Raw genomic sequence first — 17,855 nt, 5'->3', positions numbered from 1 at the left:
CGGTCTCTTATTCACAAACTCTCTCAGTGTCTGTTTGTCTGAAAATGTTTTAATCTCTCCCTCATTTTTGAAGGAAAGTTTTGCTGGATATAGAAATCTTGGTTGGCAGTTTTTCTCTTTCAGTATCTTAAATATATCATGCCACTGTCTTCTTGCCTCCATGGTTTCTGTGGAGAAATCTGTACGTAGTCTTATTGACTTTCCCTTGTATGTGATGGATTGCTTTTCTCTTGCTGCTTTCAGAATCCTCTTTTTGTCTTTGACATTGGACAATCTGACCAGTAAGTGTCTTGGAGTAGGTCTATTGGGATCTACTCTATTTGGGGTACGTTGTACTTCTTGAATCTCTAATTTTCTGTCTTTTATAAGAGTTGGGAAATTTTCAGTGAATATATCTTCAATTACTCTTTCTGCCCCTTTTCCCTTCTCTTCTTCTTCTGGGATACCCATAACATGTATATTTGTGCAATTCATGTTGTCACTCAGCTCCCTAAGAGCCTGCTCATATTTTTCCATTTTTCTCACCATCTGTCCTTTTGTGTGTATGAATTCGAATGACTTGTCTTCCAGTTCACTGATCTTTCTTCTGCCTGTTCAAATCTACTGTTGTTTCCCTCCATTGTGTTTTTCATCTCCTCCATTGTGGCCTTCATTCCCATGAGTTCTGCCATTTGTTTTTTTATGTTTATGAATTCTTCTTTATGGTCAGCCAGTGTCTTCTTTATATCCTTCAGCTCTTTTGCTATATCTTCCTTCATTTCATCAAATTTATTTAGCATTAGTTGCCTCCACTCCTGTGTCTCAGCTGAGCTATTAGTTTGTTCCTTTGGCTGGTCCATGTTTTCATGTTTCCTGGTATGGCTTGTTATCTTAAGTTGTCTAGGCATCTGATTCTCTTGATTAGTTTATTTTGGAGCTTGCTTTCTGTCTTTTACCTAGTGGTTTTCTTGTTGGTTGGCTTTGTTTTCTGACCTCTGTTATTCAGTTCAACTTATTCTAGACCTCTAACTTAGGTTCTATTTAGTTGATCAGAATTTTTCCCCTCTTGCTTTTTTCTGTTTCTTGCTCTGCCTCTATGTAACCTTTTCGTGAGTGGGTCTCCTCAGATATGGTCGACCCTGGTCAGATTTTCCCAGTCTAGTGAGGCCCAGGTCTCATTGGGAGGGTATGGAGTTTTCCTGAGAATGAGACCCTCCTATGAGGCCTTTAGAATTGGTGCTTTTCCTCTCCTGTCCAGCAGGTGGCGCTGGCCAGCCCGCAGCTCCCCCACCAGTGTAAGGAGGTATGGAGCCTTTAGTTCTCCTGGTGACTCTGATCCTGTCAGGGGTGTGGCTGACTGAAGCTGGAATCTGAATTCCAGCCCCTGGGGTCTGAATTCCTAGAAGGAGGACTGCCAGTTGAGCTGGGCCTCCCTCCAGTCTCCCACTCCTCAGACCTCCAGTTGTCTCTCAGGAGCACTATTCCCTTCTCCTCTCTCCTCTTTGGGGCCTCACCAGGTAGATTCCTTGGTCAGCCTGAGTGGCCAATTAAAGACGGGGGTGGAGGCCTTCATTAGTGAATACGGAACTCAAAGACACTGTGGGTACTCTGTCTCCCCTCAAGCCCAGCCTAGTCCCTCAACCTGGGCTTTCCGATAGAAAATAACCACATATATTACTTTTAGATTTAGAAAAAAAAAAAAAAAGTAGAAAAGAAATCAAGAAAAAGAAAAAAGGTGGAAAAAAAAAAAAAAGAGTCTCTTTTAAAAGTCTTTCCCCAGCCTGGAAGTTTTGTCAGTGTCAGAATAGAGCATTTAAAGATATGCTTTGGGCTATTGTCTGATAATTACTCTCCAACTGCTTCAGTTCCACCCCTGCAGGGGGCTATTGAAATGCAAAAAGATAAGGGATCACTGGGAAGCCAGAAGGGACAAAATTTAAGGAAAAAAAAATGACTTTTTTGGAGTCTGGGAATGGGTGCCCGCTTTTACGTGCCCCCTCTTCTTGGAGCCCAGCCCTTGTTTAGCACCCCAGCTCCCAAAGTTAGTTAATTAATTTGTTAATTAATTCTGCAGTTGAGGCTGGGTTGAGCCTCCCTTCTTGCCCTCAGCAGATTGCTGTTTTTTTTGTTTTTTTCCCCCCCCTTTCAGGGAGCCGGCAGCAAGACAGTCTGTGAGGTCTCGGTGGGGAGAGGCACCAGACCCCTGGTCCGGGGAATTTACAATGTTTGCTGCAATCTCAGCTTTTCCTCCAATTCCAAACTTGAGTCCATTGTGTGACTGGTTACTGGAGACCCCGAAAACACTGTTTCATATAGTTCTTGGGTAACTGCCAGCTGCTCTAGGGGAGAGACGAAATTCTGCTCCTCACCACTCCGCCATCTTGCCCTGCCTCCCTGGCTTGTCTTTTTCATCAATGTATCTCCAGGCCCTCATGGTGGAGAGTGGCAAGTCCAAGTTCCGTGTGGCAGTCCCCAAGGTGAAACTTTGAAAAAGTGACTCTGGAGTCTCACTGTTGCTAAGAAATCTTTTTTACTTTTATTTTAGATTCTTATTCTGATTCTTTTTGGTGTAAGGAAAATGTTCAAAAATAGATTGTGGTGATCAATGCGTAACTATATTAAGGTAATGTGAACAGTTGATTGTACCCCACAGATTATTGCAAGGTATGTGAATATATCTTAATAATACTGAATGTAATTTTATAAAATATAATTCCAAGAGATGACAAACCAAATTAAATTTAAAAACATGAGAAAGATATTAAATCTGTGTTCAAATATTTTTTTTTCAGTTCAATTTCAGCATCACAAGTAAAAATAAAAGCATCCATGAACATGGAAACAAAATGAATGTCATTGTTATCAGTTATTTTTCCTCAATGAGGTATAAAATTTATACAGAAATTTGATACTACACTATTAGAAATTATACTTCTCATAGATCTGATTTAATTTTCTTTTAAACCTGTTTGATATAGGTTTTACATTTTTGTGAAAATGTTTTCATGATTTTGAATCTGGTTTCAGTTTTATACATTTATTTTTATACCAATATTAATATACTGACTACCTTTTCTAATCAGGAAAAAAAAAATCTTGGAAATCTCATCATCATGATAGCACATTCAGCAGAAATTACTGATGTGCAGGCAAACCATAAAAAGTTCAGCTCTCCAGAAAGAATGATTTGTTGATTGTTTCATTGTCTGAATATTCTTTACATTTATTAATGAAAGACACATTCCATCTTGTGCAGAATCTCACTGGTATGTAGTTTCACAACCTTGGACAGCAAGGCTGGTTCACAGCCAGAGAAAAGCTAGAGTCTAGTTTTAAAAGCTGATAAACCTTACATCCCACAGGTCAGGAAAACACATTTCCTTTTGTGCTACTTTGGAATGTGGCAGAAAATGTATTCTGAAGTAGCTCAGTTGATACTTATTTCTTTTTGTAAATCTGGTCTCAGAATATTTATGGAAGGGTGACATTTCTAAGAAGCCACTGCTGGGACCAGCTTCCATTACAGCCTCTAATGCTTGCCACATGTCTATCCACTTCCTTGGCTTTATCCAGAAACTGATTACTGTTCACAGGCTGCAGGATTAATTTTACTGGCCCATACTCCAGCAGGTGGATGCTTTCTGGTGGTGGCATTTGTGCATTGTAACTGGGCCACTAAGTTTGGAAACATCCAAAGTTATCTGTTCTATCTTTGTTGGCAATATAAGAAAAACCTGATAATCTGCCATATCTGACAGTTAAACATTCCAAATTTTCATTTTCTTTTCTGGCCATTTTATTGAGAAACTGATATATTTCAACATTATGTGTCTCTCCCAAAGAGAAACAGTGATATGGAATTTAAGAATCAGAATAAATGTCCTGTAAGTACCAAGATAACATTTGGCATTTTAACTTGTGTCTTAGACCAAGTCTTGATGATATATCTCCATAACCTACCTTTGTAACACCTGGGGAAATTATATAGAACAAATTCTTGAATTCATCCACCCAAACTTCTGCAAGGAATATGTTATTTTTATTGATAATTTTCCCTGTGCTTCTGGAAATATGTAAGGTGTATTTTTACAAAACAAGTGTCCAACATGTGACATGTCATAATTTCCAAAATACCCTCACATGGACAAATCCTAATGGAAATATCTACCTTTTCTCCTCCACAAATATCCATTCCAGCATCACATATTTCAATTTCCTGAAAGAAATCTCTGTCTATTGAACAAATGTCTTCTGCCACTGTTGGTGTTCTTACAGGAAGAATCCAATCACCTTTATGTTTGTCCATTTCTCTTTGAGGAAGAGGACAACAATGAAAAATGAGGTTTCAGTTGAATCCACCACTGGTCATCTCAGAGCTTGCCATGTACTCAAAAATATCATCACTGGGGCAAGTTGGTGGCATAGAGAGGAGTGGAAGCTAAGTAGTCCCCCTGGAACAACTACAAAAAACCAGAAACAACTAGTAAATGATCCAGAATAACTGCGGGGGAACAAATGAGACCATCCACTCATCATACACCAACCTGAATTGGGAGGAATGCCTGAGAACACAGCATAAAATCTGTAAGTAAAACCTGCGCTTCCAAGTCATGAGACCCCCTCCCCCATAGCCCGAGCTGCAAAGCCTCCTGTTGCCAGAGAGAAGCTCTCTCCCAGCAAGCAAATATAGCTCAGCTGAGCTCCAACTGGGGTTTTAAGTAGCGAGTGTGAACTGCTCACTACAGGTACGCATCCCCAAAAAACAGACAGAGGCTTTGGGTGATGACTGACCTGGGAGAGCTGGAGGGTTGCCTTGGACTGGGTCTGAAGGGGACTATCTGTTTCTTTCTTGGCTCAGTGGAGAAAGCCCCAGTCATTTTCAGTTTCCAGGGCTGTGACTCCAGGAAGGGTGGAGACAGAAAAAGCAGAGAGCCAGACCTGAAATGCTAATGACCTCCACCTGGGTGGTCTGTCTTCTCTAGGAGGAAAGGGGTGGGGCCCTTTCCATTCAGAACCAGACCCCAGAGCCTGGGGGAACACAGCCATACCTCCTCACAGCAGTCAAGAATTATAGGCTAACAGGCATCACCTGCTGGGCAGAAAAGCACAGTGACCTGAGGCATCAAAGGGTGGAGCAGTTTTCTAAGACACACCTGCAGGGAAACCAGATACTGAATATTTCTTCCCTCTGGGACCTCAGCCTGTTCTGGTCTTGGAAAACCTGATTTGGGTAACCAAGGAAACCACGCCTAGACAACAGAAAATTACAACCTACACTAAGAAAAACAAAGTTATGGCCCAGTCAAAGGAACAAATGTACACTTCAACTGAGATACAGGAATTTAAACAACTAATGCTAAATCAATTCAAAAAGTTTAGAGAAGTTACTGCAAAAGAGATAGAGGCTGTAAAGGAAGCACTGGGCATGTATATGGCAGAAATCAAAAGTTCAAAAAAACAACCAGTAGAATCTATGGAAATGAAAGGCACAACACAATAGATGAAAGACATAATGGAAACATACAACAGCAGATCTCAAGAGGCAGAAGAAAACACTTAGAAACTGGAGAACAAAACAACTGAAAGCCTACACGCAAAGGAGCAGATGGAGAAAAGAATGAAAAAATATGAGCAACGTCTCCGGGAACTCAAGGATGAAACAAAGTACAATAATGTACGTATCATTGGTGTCCCAGAAGGAGAAGAGAAGGGAAAGGGGGCAGAAGCAATAATACAGGAAATAATTAGTGAAAATTTCCCATCTCTTATGAAAGACATAAAATTACAGATCCAAGAAGCGCAGTGTACTCCAAACAGAAGAGATATGAATAGGCCTATGACAAGACACTTAATAATCAGATTATCAAATGTCAAAGACAGAGAGAATCCTGAAAGCAGCAAGAGAAAAGCAATCCATTACATACAAAGGAAGCTTCATAAGACTATGTGCGGATCTCTCAGCAGAAACCATGGAGGCAAGAAGGAAGTGGTGTGATATATTTAAGATACTGAAAGAGAAAAAACGCCAACCAAGAATCCTGTATCCAGCAAAGCTGTCCTTCAAATATGAGGGAGAGCTCAAAATATTTTCTGACAAACAGACAATGAGAGACTTTGTGAACAAGACACCTGTCCTACAGGAAATACTAAAGGGAACACTACAGGGTGATAGAAGACAGCAGTGCATGGTTTGGAACACAGTATTGGGAGATGGTAGCACAACAGTGTAAGTACACTGAACAAAGGTAACTATGAATATGGTTGAGAGAGGAAGGTGGGGAGACACCACAAGGAAGGAGGAAAGATAAAGACTGGGACTGTGTAACTTGGTGAAATCTAGAGTATTCAACAATTGTGATAAAATGTACAAATATGTTCTTTTATGGGGAGAACAAGCAAATGTCAACCTTGCAAGGTGTTAAAAATGGGGAGGCATTGGGGGAGGGATGCAATCAGCATAAACTAGAGACTGTAACTAATAGAATCATTGTATTATGCTTCCTTTAATGTAACAAAGGTGATATACCAAAGTGAATGCAGATAAGAGGGGGGGATAGGGGAGGCATGTTAGACACGACATTGGTGGTATTGTCTGATTCTTTATTCTACTTTGATTTAAGGTTATTTTTCCTTTTGCTGCTTCCTAGCTGTCATTTTTTTTCCTCTTTCTTTTGCCTCTCTACCTTCTTTGACTCTCCCTCCTCCTTGTGGAAGAAATGTAGATGCCCTTATATAGATAGTAGTGAAGGTAGTGAACACATAAATGTACGACCATGCAGAAAACCATCCATTATTTACTTGGGATGCAATGTATGGTGAGTGAACAAAACCATATTAAAAAAAATGGGTTGATGACAAAACCTCAAGGGCAATATACTGAGTGAAATAAGCCAGACACATGAGGACAATTATTGCAGGGTCTCACTGATAGGAACTAATTATAATATGCAAACTCATAGACATGAAATATAAGGTACCAAGATATAGGACGAGGCTTAAGAATGGGGAGTGGTTGCTTAGTATGAGCAGAATGTTCAATTAGGATGAACTTAAATGTTTGGAAATGAACAGGGGTGTTGGTAGCAAGATGTGAGAATAACTAACAGCACTGAATGGTGTGTGAATGAGGTGGAAAGGGGAAGCTCAGAGTCATATATGTCACCAGAAGGAAAGTTGGAGGTCAAAAGATGGAAATGTATAAAACTGAATCCTATGGTGGGCAATGTCCGTGATCAACTGTACAAATACTAGAAATCACTTCCACGAACCAGAACAAATGCATGACAATACAATTAAAAGTTAATAATAGAGGGGCATATAGGGAAGAACTATATACCTATTACAAACTATATACTACAGTTAGTAGTATTTCAACATTTTTTCATAAACAGTAACAAATGTACTATATCAATACTATGAGTCAACAATTGAGGGGGGTTGGTTAGGGATATGGGAGGATTAGAGTTTCCTTTTCTTTTTTTCTTTTTTCATCTTTCACTTTGTTTCTTGTGTGGAGTAATGAAAAGTTTCTAGAAATTGAACAAAAATTAAGTGTGATGGATGAAAAGCTGTATGAGGGTACCCAGGGGCAAGTGATTGTACACTTTGGATCTTTGGGTAATTGTATGGTGTCTGAAAAATCTCAATAAAAATGAAAAAAAAATGAAAAAAAACTATCATCACTGACCACCTCAGTGATTGTTGCTGACAGGGCGATGCTGAAATGAGACATAGACACAAAGTTAAGATTTAAGGGAGCAGGGGATCCACTGCATCTCATGCTAAGTGGGTGCTGATGCACCTGTGCTTCAGTTATCTATTTATTTGTTACAAAAAGCAAGGCTACACTACATGATCAAAAGCATTCAGGGTCTCTCAGATATTAATATTTACATTCTGCTGCAGATAAGAAGGAACAATCTGGGGTCAATGGTTAACACTGCTGTCATAGTCACAAGACACACAACTTTACAAGGCATGCCTACAAGGCATTCCATGCAGGCTTGTGGCCCAGCATTCCAGGCCACCACCCCAGACATGGTCTAAGTGACATGAAAAGCTTGGTTCCTTGTCCCCCTTTTTGTTTCTTCATTGGAGACAGGATGGACCAAGCAGCTTCTTTCTGCTTTAGATCTGAGAGGGTTTTTCTTGTGCATCTGAGGACTAAACAAAGATATAAGATGATTAACAAAGTTAAGAGAATACTACCTAGGAACCCACCACCAAGGGATTTAACCCATACTATAGGATTTAATTTTTCAAAGCCATCACCAATACCTTGCATTGTTTCTGATTCTGGTCAAACATTAAGATTAGCATTTTGGATATTATTTACTGTTTCTTGTAATTTTTAAATATCCAAGGTAAGATTACCATGATGTCCAATTAAATGTCTCTTGACTCTATCCCATGTAAAATGGGTGTTATATTTTTGGGGAGTGACACAAAATTTTGATGTATTCCAATAACACTGTAACTTAAACCGGTACTGTAAGTTCTCAACTTCCTCCCCTACAATGAGAACAGCATTCTCTAGATCCACGAGACGGGCATTAATTTCTTTGTCAATTTGTAACTGTTCCCTGCATGCTTTACTCGCATTTCTATGCCATTTTTGAAAAAATGCTGTAGTTTGAATAGATTGATGTAACACTGTTCCTGCAACAGCAGCTGTGGTTGCAATAGCTATTATGCCAATCAGAAATGTTATTAACAGACCAAGAAATCTCTTTGTTCTTTTATATACTTTTTCTAAAATTTGTAGTAACATATGCATATCAGGTGACAATTCCCAAGGTCTGTGCCACAGGCCTTTGCATCATCTAAGAATTGCAATAGTAGTATTTTTATACTCTATGGTGTTATTCAAGCAAATATAAAGTGAACAACTTTTATTCTCCCTACAATTAATTTCTTTAGTAATAATATTAATAGTGAGATTTCCTACCCAAAAGACATAAGGTTCTCTAATACTTTTGTATTTCAAAAGTATCTATTCTTGTAAAATTTAGAGTATATTTAATCTTAATTGTATAGTTCCCATTCCATCTGGAAATGTTATGCAAACCAATAGGGAGCCTCCAAAGTGTATCTTGAACATAGGAGTTATTTAAAGTAGGTTTGGGTGTGGACAAGCCAATGTCATGCCAAATAATAGGATATCTTGCTGGGTTTGGATACTATGAAAATGATTATAATTATGAACCTCCCATTTTAGTCTCCTGTAATCAGAGCACTTTGCATTAGTGCAATTCTGAACCACATACCCCTTAGGGGACCAGTCAGTTACAGTTCCATAGGAACCATTCTGCACTAACCCTCCACTAACTGCTCTACAATTAACCCAGTATACCCTTTGCATTTCTGGTGACTAATGTTTTGGTATGTAACAAATAGGGTGTTGGGGAGCATGGTCCTGAATAGTAATATTTTCATTGTAGACAAAACTATAGCCAGATATTAGGAACAGGGGTGCTTTGGAGACATTATCTCGCTTGGGTATGACTGATAACCATGCTTGCCAATTCAGGGCCAGGCATCCTTCACCCTGTTCCACACACAAAGTTAAATGTGTAAAAGCTAATGAATGAGAATAGTTCTTTCCATCCTCCTCAGGAAACTGATGAAGTCTTTCATCAATTGGAGGAGGCAGCCAAGTACCATTGCTAAAATATACAGTGGGAGAGAGATGATCCCATTCTACAGGCTGTAGCAATGGAGGATTAGGAATGTAAAGCCAATAGGTATAATTTCCAGAATGAGCACATGCCAGAGATACAGTCCCAGCAATAGCAATTAAAGCCAACATTGCCGCCGTCAGGTTAGGACCTGTCATAGGCAGCTGAGCTTGCTGAACTTGTTTTTCAGCATCCTGACACAGCTTTTTTACCTGAACCCAAGTTGGGTGTTGGGCTTCCCTAGTTTGGGGTGTTGGCCTGATCGCCATCATCTTCAGTGTTAGACCCTGGAACTGCATCACTGGTGGCTCAACATCCCACAGGAATTTTCTTTTTCTTGTTGGCTCCATGGTACGGCTTCAGTCGTTGGGCTGGTATCCAAATTGGAGTTCATCTGTCACCTGGGGAAACACAAGCATAACCTCTTCCCGAAGTTAGCAATTTTCCCATTGTCCATTCATTTGTTAACACATCCTTTCACCATATGGGAGGTGCTTTCTGGGAGTGATGGTTGGTGTTTTTTCAGATGGGAAATGCTGTTCTGTGGCAGTGCTGCCCAGTTTTTCATAAAAATTTTAAAAATTTAAAGTAAATAAAGCTTTTGATAATCTCTCATGGGGAGTTCCATCATCTTCCCCTTTTTGTTTTTGCAACATAGTTTTTAATGTACTATTCACATGTTCAACAATTGCCTGTCCTTGAGGATTATAAGGAATACCAGTAGTATGACAGATGACCCAAGTTGTAGTAAAACTAGCAAATTTTGCAGGTGTATAGGCTGGGCCATTATCAGTTTTTAAAGCAAGGGGCAAGCCCCTAGAGGCAAAACAGGCAAAAAGGTGAGCTCGAAAATGATGAAATGTTTCACCTGTTTGTGTGGTGGCCCAAAGAAAGCCAGATTACGTATCAATGCTGACATGAACAGTGGCTAAGTGGCCAAAGGAGGGAATATGAGTAACATCCATTTACCATAAATCATTAGGGGCTAAACTGCGAGGGTTGACACCAGGCTCCTGTAATGGAGGAGCAGTGAGAAGTTGACAATTTGGACAGGAAGAGAAAATATCTTTAGCTTGTGCTCTAGTAATGGGAAATTGAGACAGTAGTCCCTTTACATTAAGATGAGTAAGTGAGAGAAAGTGAGAAGCTTCTGAAATAACAGGTAGCAGTAATTTATCTGCAGCAGCATTGCCAGCTGCTAGAGGGCCTGGAAGATTGGTATGAGAACGAATAGAAGTGATGTATAAGGGAGTGATACAAGCATGCACAGCTGATTGTAGCTCAAGAAAAAGGTTAAATAAACAAGGAGGCAACTGTTGCTTAATAGTTGCCATTTCAATTTTACTAGTTATGTGAACAACATAGGCAGAATCAGATAAAATATTAACGGCTTCAGGAAAATCTGTTAATACAGCTATTACTGCAGCCAGTTCAGCTTGCTGGGCAGAGAAATGAGGAAGATTTAAAACTCTGGACTTAGAACCTGTATAGGCAGCTCGAACTTTAGATGATCCATCTGTAAACACAATGGGAGCATTAATCAAAAGTTCACAAAAAGTATATTTTGGCAGTATCCATTGTGTACCATGAATGAACTGGAAAAGGTCATTTTTAGGATAATGATTATCCAGCTGGCCAACATAGTCAGCTAGAGCAATCTGCCAACTAGATGTTGTTGCAAAATAACTGAGAGTTCTTTAGCTGTTACTGGGAGCACAATGAGGCAGAGGTCAAAACCATTAAGTTGCTTTGCTCTTTTCCTTGCTTGAGCAACCAAGGTGGCTAGAAGATCTAAATAAGGGGATATGGATTTTACTGAAGAATTAGGCAAAAATAGCCATTCTACAAGTTTTTCATTTTGCAAAAGCAAACCTGTGGGGGATTTTGGAGTAGAAAAGTTAAGGAGAGACAAAGGTTGAGTGGGATCAATGTGGGATAGCTGAGCTTGTTGAACTTTAGCTTCCACTAATTGCAATTCCTTCTCTGAAGCTGAAGTTAAAGATCTAGGGCTGTTTAATTTAGAATCCCCACAAAGGAGAGAAAATAGGTTGGAGAACTCATAGTTAGCTATGCCTACTATGGGGCAAAGCCAATTTATATCCCCTGGTAGTTTTTGTAACTCATTTAAGGTGGTAACAGCATCTCTGTGGAGTTGTACTTTTTGTGCTCGAATTGTGAGTCTGTCAATAGTGAAGCCCAAATACTGCACTGGTAAAGTGTGTCACACTTTGTCAGCAGCAATACGCAATCCTACATCCTGTAAAGTCTTTTGAACAGCGTAGCACAAAGCATCTACTTCAGTCTCCTGAGGTGCAGAGCACAAAATATCATCCATATAATGGATTGTGCCAGTTTGAATGTGTTGTGTACACCAAATGCCATTATCTTTGGTGTAGTCTTGTGGGGCAGATGTTCTGGTGCTGATTAGATGTGCTTGGAATTTTCTCCACCCAGCTGTGGGTGATGACTCTGATGAGATATTCACATGGAGGCATGGCCCCACCCATTCAGGGTGGGAGTTGATCAGTGGAGCCATATAAATGAGCTGAGTCAAAGAGATGGAAATCAGTGCAGCTGTGAGTGATGTTTTGAAGAGGAGCTACAACCAAGAGGGACATTTTGAAGAAAGCATAGGAGCTGCAGATGAGAGACAGTTTGAAGATAGCTGTTGAAAGCAGACTCTTGCTCCAGAGAAGCTAAGAAAGGACAGATACCCCAAGTGCAGCTGTGAGTGACATTTTGAAGAGGAGCAAGCTTGCTAGAGAGGAACATCCTGGGAGAAAGCCACTTTGAAACCAGAATTTTGGAGCAGACGCCAGGCACATGCCTTCTCAGCTAACCAATGTTTTCTGGACGCCTTTGGACATCCTCCAGTGAAGGTACCCAATTACTGATGTGTTACCTTGGACACTTTATGGCCTTAAGACTGTGACTGTGTAGCCAAATAAATCCCCTTTTTATAAAAGCCAATTCATCTCTGGTGTTTTGTATTCCGCAGCATTAGCAAACTAGAACAGATTTTGGTACCAGAGAAGTGGGGTACTTTTGCTGCTGAATTTGCAAACTCCAAACATGTTGGAACAGTTTTTTAAATGGATAAGTGCGGGACACTGTTATCGAGTTCTGACTTGGCGGGCCTTGGCCAGGGGAACTGATCAGCCCCTAGGAAAGGTAGTGGGGCACGGGTAGTTGCGCCCTCCACGGCCCCCCGGGCCTGAGAAAGTGGAGCCGAATGCAGGCCCCATTTCCTCACCCAAAATATACCAAATGTTAGGAGAGGCTTGCCGGAGGGAACCGCCTTTTCCCCACCCCCTTTTCTTGCCCGGACACTCCCCGTTGCCAGCGCAACTCCCATCACCACCGGTGCACATACATTGTTGCCGGACACCGTTACGGGAGCAACTCTCGCCCCTTTTCAATCAACCTCCGCGCCCTCTCAGAACCAATCCAAGCCTTTAACCCCTACAGCTACCCCGCCCTCTAAACCGCCCGATATAAACTTGTACTCTCCCCTAATAAAGCTCTCTCTCTTGGTTTTCATCATCCTAAAATAACCGTGTCCCGCCTGTTCCTTTCTCGCCGCCCTCCATACTTGCACGCCTCCCGCCGGGGACCTGGCCAAGTCCCCCGCCTTGCCCTCGCCTCCGGGAAAGAGCCCCCGCCGCCGGTACCCTCGGAGCAATCCTGGGAGCCTAGGATTTAGCAACCAGCCGCCACCCTCCCCCAGACGAATCAACTGCGACTGCAACTGGCGCCCAACGTGGGGCACCTGGAATTAAAAGTCCTCTCTACGCAGCGGTCCAGTAAAACCACCCGCTCGCCCGGACGCCTCTCCAGCTCCCCTTCTCCTCGCCTGCAAAGTAAGGGCCGCCTCTCCCTCGCCGCCCCGCGGAGCCGCCCCTCCATCGCCGCTCCACGTCTGGGGCCGCCTCTCCCACGCCGCTCCGCGCCCGGGCCGCTCTTCCTTTCCCGCATTAACCTAACTCTTACCCCCGACTACCTTTCGTCTTCTCTTCCTATGTCCCCCCATTCCTCCTAACACTCTTCCTCCAGTAGCTTTCCCTCTTCCCCTCCATTACTTTGCTGTGGTCCTCTGTGTCTTTGTTTCGTTGTTTAGCGCGGTGTGCCTCTTTGCAACTGCCCCCCCAAACTGCTCTCGCTACTAGAGGGTCCTGCCTTCTATTCTCACCGTCTCTTTCAGCCTCGCGGCCACAGTTTACCTCATTTTCTTTACTCAATAATCAACCCCCCTTTTTTCTCTTTTCTCACTCCACTATGGGTAATCGTCTATCTGCACGCCAAGCACCCCAAGTTCGCGCTCTGGCGGGTCTCCTAGACACACATCGCTGTAAAGTGTCTGTCCGGCAGCTGCAGGTATACTGGGACCTCCTGCTGCCCTTTAACCCATGGCTCACCACTTGCCATCTTTGGGACCCTGTTACTTATGATCGCCTTATTGATCGGGTCACCAATGCCATGGAACATGAGAGCAAGCGCTTCCCTCCCGGCTTGCTCCCCACCTTAATAACCGTCCGCTCCTGCCTTCAAGGCTCCCTCCCCCCTGATCGAGGCCCCATTAAATCCAAGGAGGCCCTATCAACCCAGCCAACAGATTCAGACAGCGATACTAATGTAGACCACGATTCAGACACAGAATCCTTAGTCGAGCAAATTAACAACGCGCTCGAAGTCGCCCCCCAAAAACAAAGCAATACTAAGCCTCGCCAAGATGGCGAACTTCCTCCTTCTTCTTCCATCGAGGGGAGGAAGTGCTCCGGCGATGACGTCAGCCCTAAGCTGGGCCGGAAACCGCATGCGCTTTACCCCGCCCTTTCACAGGGCGGAGTTAGTCCGCCATCTTATGCCTTGGGCCCCACCCTTTCACAGGGCGGAGCTAGTCCACCATCCTATGCCTTAGCCACTCCCACCGCGCCGCCGTCTTGCGACGCTTGGGGCCTCCCACTTCCGCCTCCCCCTCCGGCGAGCTCCCCCTCGGAGCCGCTACCGGCAGCTGCCGCCGCTCCTCCCACCCTGCGGACTAACAACCCCTGGCTGCCTTCTACACCTCAAGGCAACCCTTGGGGCAACGCTCCCCCTACCCCCACTCCCGCGCCAAGCCCTCTGCAAGCGCGTCCTCCTTTCTCTCGTGCCTTTCACTGCTTTCCTCTTAACCTTACCCCCACACCACAGAAACCGTATGACTGGTATCCCATTGACTCTAATACTATTAAGCAGCTTCGCAGGGCCATCAAGGAGGACGGGTTGGGTAGCCCATACGCTTCACAAATGCTGCAGGATCTCGGCATGGACTTTTGCATCCCCCAAGACTGGGCCTCGCTTGCCCGTTCCATTCTTAACTCCGGCCAGTTTATTGATTGGCGTGCTCACTTCCAGGCGGAAGCAGCTAAGCAAAGTGAGCAAGACGCAGCCACTGGAGTCTATCATCCCCCCGAAGCCTATTTAGGCACGGGAGCATTTCTAAATGCGTCTGCTTATATTAATGTCCCTGCCACCTTCTGGACTATCCTCAGAGGCATCGCCTTACGCGCGTTTGCCAACTGCTCTGCCCGTCGACCTGACAGCTTTACCAAGCTCCTCCAGGAGCCAAACGAACCTTTCGCCACCTTCGTATCCAGAGTCGAAGAAACCTGCGCTAGAAAAGTTAGCAACCCCCAAGCCCAGCTAGCTCTCACCCGAGAACTCATTCTAGAAGGGGCTAACCCCCCCTGTAAGCAAGCCATTCTCCCCTTGAGGGAAGAAAGTCTAGATGACTGGGTTCTCGCCTGCAGCGCCTTTGACCCAGCTGCCGCGTCCCTAGCCCAGGCTGTCTCTAGCGCTGTCACTGCCGCCTTAGCCGCCACCACCGGTTGTTTTAAGTGCGGGCAGAGCGGTCATTTTGCACGGGAGTGCCCCAATGCAGAAATCAGCCGCCCGCCTTTCATGCAGCGCAATGGGCGCCCCCCTCCCACTCCCTGCCCACGCTGCCAGCGTGGCTATCACTGGGCACGCGATTGCAAGAGCAGCCCCAGAGATCTTAGCAAGAATAGCTTAAAAAACCTCTGCTATCCTTGGTGCCCTGACGGCAGTCAGCGCCAAGGCACTGAGCAAGCTTTAAACTCCAAGCGGGGCAAGCCTCAGCCCCGCCCCTAAGAGGCAGCGTGCCGGCCGGTTCTAATAAAACTAATCATTTCACCGGCAGTAAAACGCTTCTCTGGACAGTCCCTATCACTCCAGAAAAGCCTACTCGTAAGTTAAGAATAGAGGGGCAATGGTACACGGGCACGCTCGATTCAGGGGCAGAGGTCTCTTGCATGCCCGCTCAGTATGCCACCATGTGCATGGTTCTCGATGGTCCCTCAGTAGTGGGAGCCACTAGTACCTCCACCTCTCTTCAGGCCATAAGGCCCATTAAGTGGGAGGATGAAGAGGGCCACTCAGGCACCTTCCGCCCGTTATTTCTACACACCATAGACCAAATTTTATGGGGCCGTGACATCCTCGCCGCCTCTGGGGCAGTGCTTACCACGCAGCCCCCCCAATAATGTGCGCCACTGCTCGTTTAACACCTCCAGCGCCCGTTCCTCTGCAGTGGGATACTGAGGAACCTATATGGGTAGAGCAGTGGCCCCTTCCCACGCACAAATTAGTTGCACTCCAAGCCCTTGTATACCTTACCTTAAAGTGGGCCCCTACAGGGTGCAAACTCCCTACAGTTAACTGGCTCGGCCAAGAAAGCGAGGGATCCTGCACACATCTTAATCTTACAGTGCAGCTCCCCACTGATCCCTCCTGGTTACTCAGTCAAACCTGGGGCTTCCGAATTTATCTAGCGGGGTCCAATCCGGGATCCCTCATTCTCATAAAAAAGGAAGCAGCTCAACATTCATCTTCGGGCATTGGCCCCAATAAAGTCATTAACCCCCTTTTTCCACAGCCCTCCAGCTGCACCTTAGCTTCAACCAGCCGCACCTCAGCTGCAAACAACGCATCGCCAACCCCACCACCCCGACCTCTTCTACCCCCCTCTCGCTACTCCTCTCGCTACTCTTCTCCCCTCCTCGGCCTTATCCAAGCGGCCTTCACCTCAGTGAATTCCTCCAACCCCAATCTTACCTCCTCCTGCTGGCTTTGCCTCTGCACCTTCTCCCCCCTGTATGAGCCAGTTGCCTCCAACCTCTCCTTTTCAGAAAACACAGAGGACAGCCCCTCGAAATGTATTTGGAATACCTCTGCCGTCCCCCTAACCTTTCATTCAGTCTCCTTTACAGGAAGGTGCATCCGCCCTCGCTCAAGTAACTCTCCCAACCTCACAGCTTGTGCCGACTACTCATCTCCCAGCAGCTCTGCAAAATTTCTCATTCCTCTTAACTCCTCCCAATGGCTCTGCTCCTCTACAGGGCTTACCCCCTGCCTTAACGTGCAAACCCTCAATACAACTAATGAAACTTGCCTCCTAATTGTCCTCATCCCTAGGGTCCTATACCACAGCGAGGAAGACTTCTTCCTCCGCCTGGAAACAACTGCAGCTTCTGCCCCACTGCAAAAGCGAGAACCCATCACCGTCCTCACGATTGCCTCCCTCCTAGGTCTTGCAGGCGCTGGCACCGGAATCGCTGCATTAGCCAGTCAAGGCTCCGCCCTAACTCACCTCCGGGCGGCTGTTGACGAGGACATTCTTCACCTACAAGACGCTATTTCTCATCTTAAAAATTCTGTCAATTCCCTCTCTGAGGTCGTACTCCAAAACCGCCGAGGCCTCGACCTTCTCCTCCTCAAAGAAGGAGGCCTCTGCGCCGCCCTAGGAGAAGAGTGCTGTGTATATGCCAATTCCACAGGTCTCGCCGAGGACAGCCTAAAAAAGGTCCGAGAGGGACTGGAACAACGCAAAAAAGACCGTGAAGCCACCAGCTATTGGTCCCACATCTTTACCCCCCTCCTCCCATACCTCCTCCCTCTCCTCGGCCCCCTACTAATGATTATTCTAGCTCTCACCTTAGGACCCTGCATTATCCGCAGAATTGTCCAGCTTGCTAAGAACCAAGCCAATGCTGTCTTTTCATCATTTGTGCAAGTCCAGTATCAACAACTTGCCTCCACTGAAGAAGCTGACCCTCCGCAGCGTCGCCACCCTCGTCCATCCCGCAAGCAGCGAGGCCCCTCTTGAACGCCCGGGCGCCACACCAACGTCGAGCTCCAGCC

General features: G+C 44.7%; 1 pseudogene; it reads right to left on the bottom strand.

Moving 5' to 3' along the window:
* Positions 1–3,450: 3,450 nt before the first annotated feature.
* Positions 3,451–4,375, bottom strand: LOC119515608 (annotated as a pseudogene).
* Between the last annotated feature and the right edge of the window lie 13,480 nt (positions 4,376–17,855).

This window comes from Choloepus didactylus, chromosome 19, assembly GCF_015220235.1.
Source record: "Choloepus didactylus isolate mChoDid1 chromosome 19, mChoDid1.pri, whole genome shotgun sequence".
In the NCBI taxonomy this organism is placed as follows: domain Eukaryota; kingdom Metazoa; phylum Chordata; class Mammalia; order Pilosa; family Megalonychidae; genus Choloepus; species Choloepus didactylus.
This window is presented reverse-complemented; position numbering and strand designations above follow the sequence as displayed.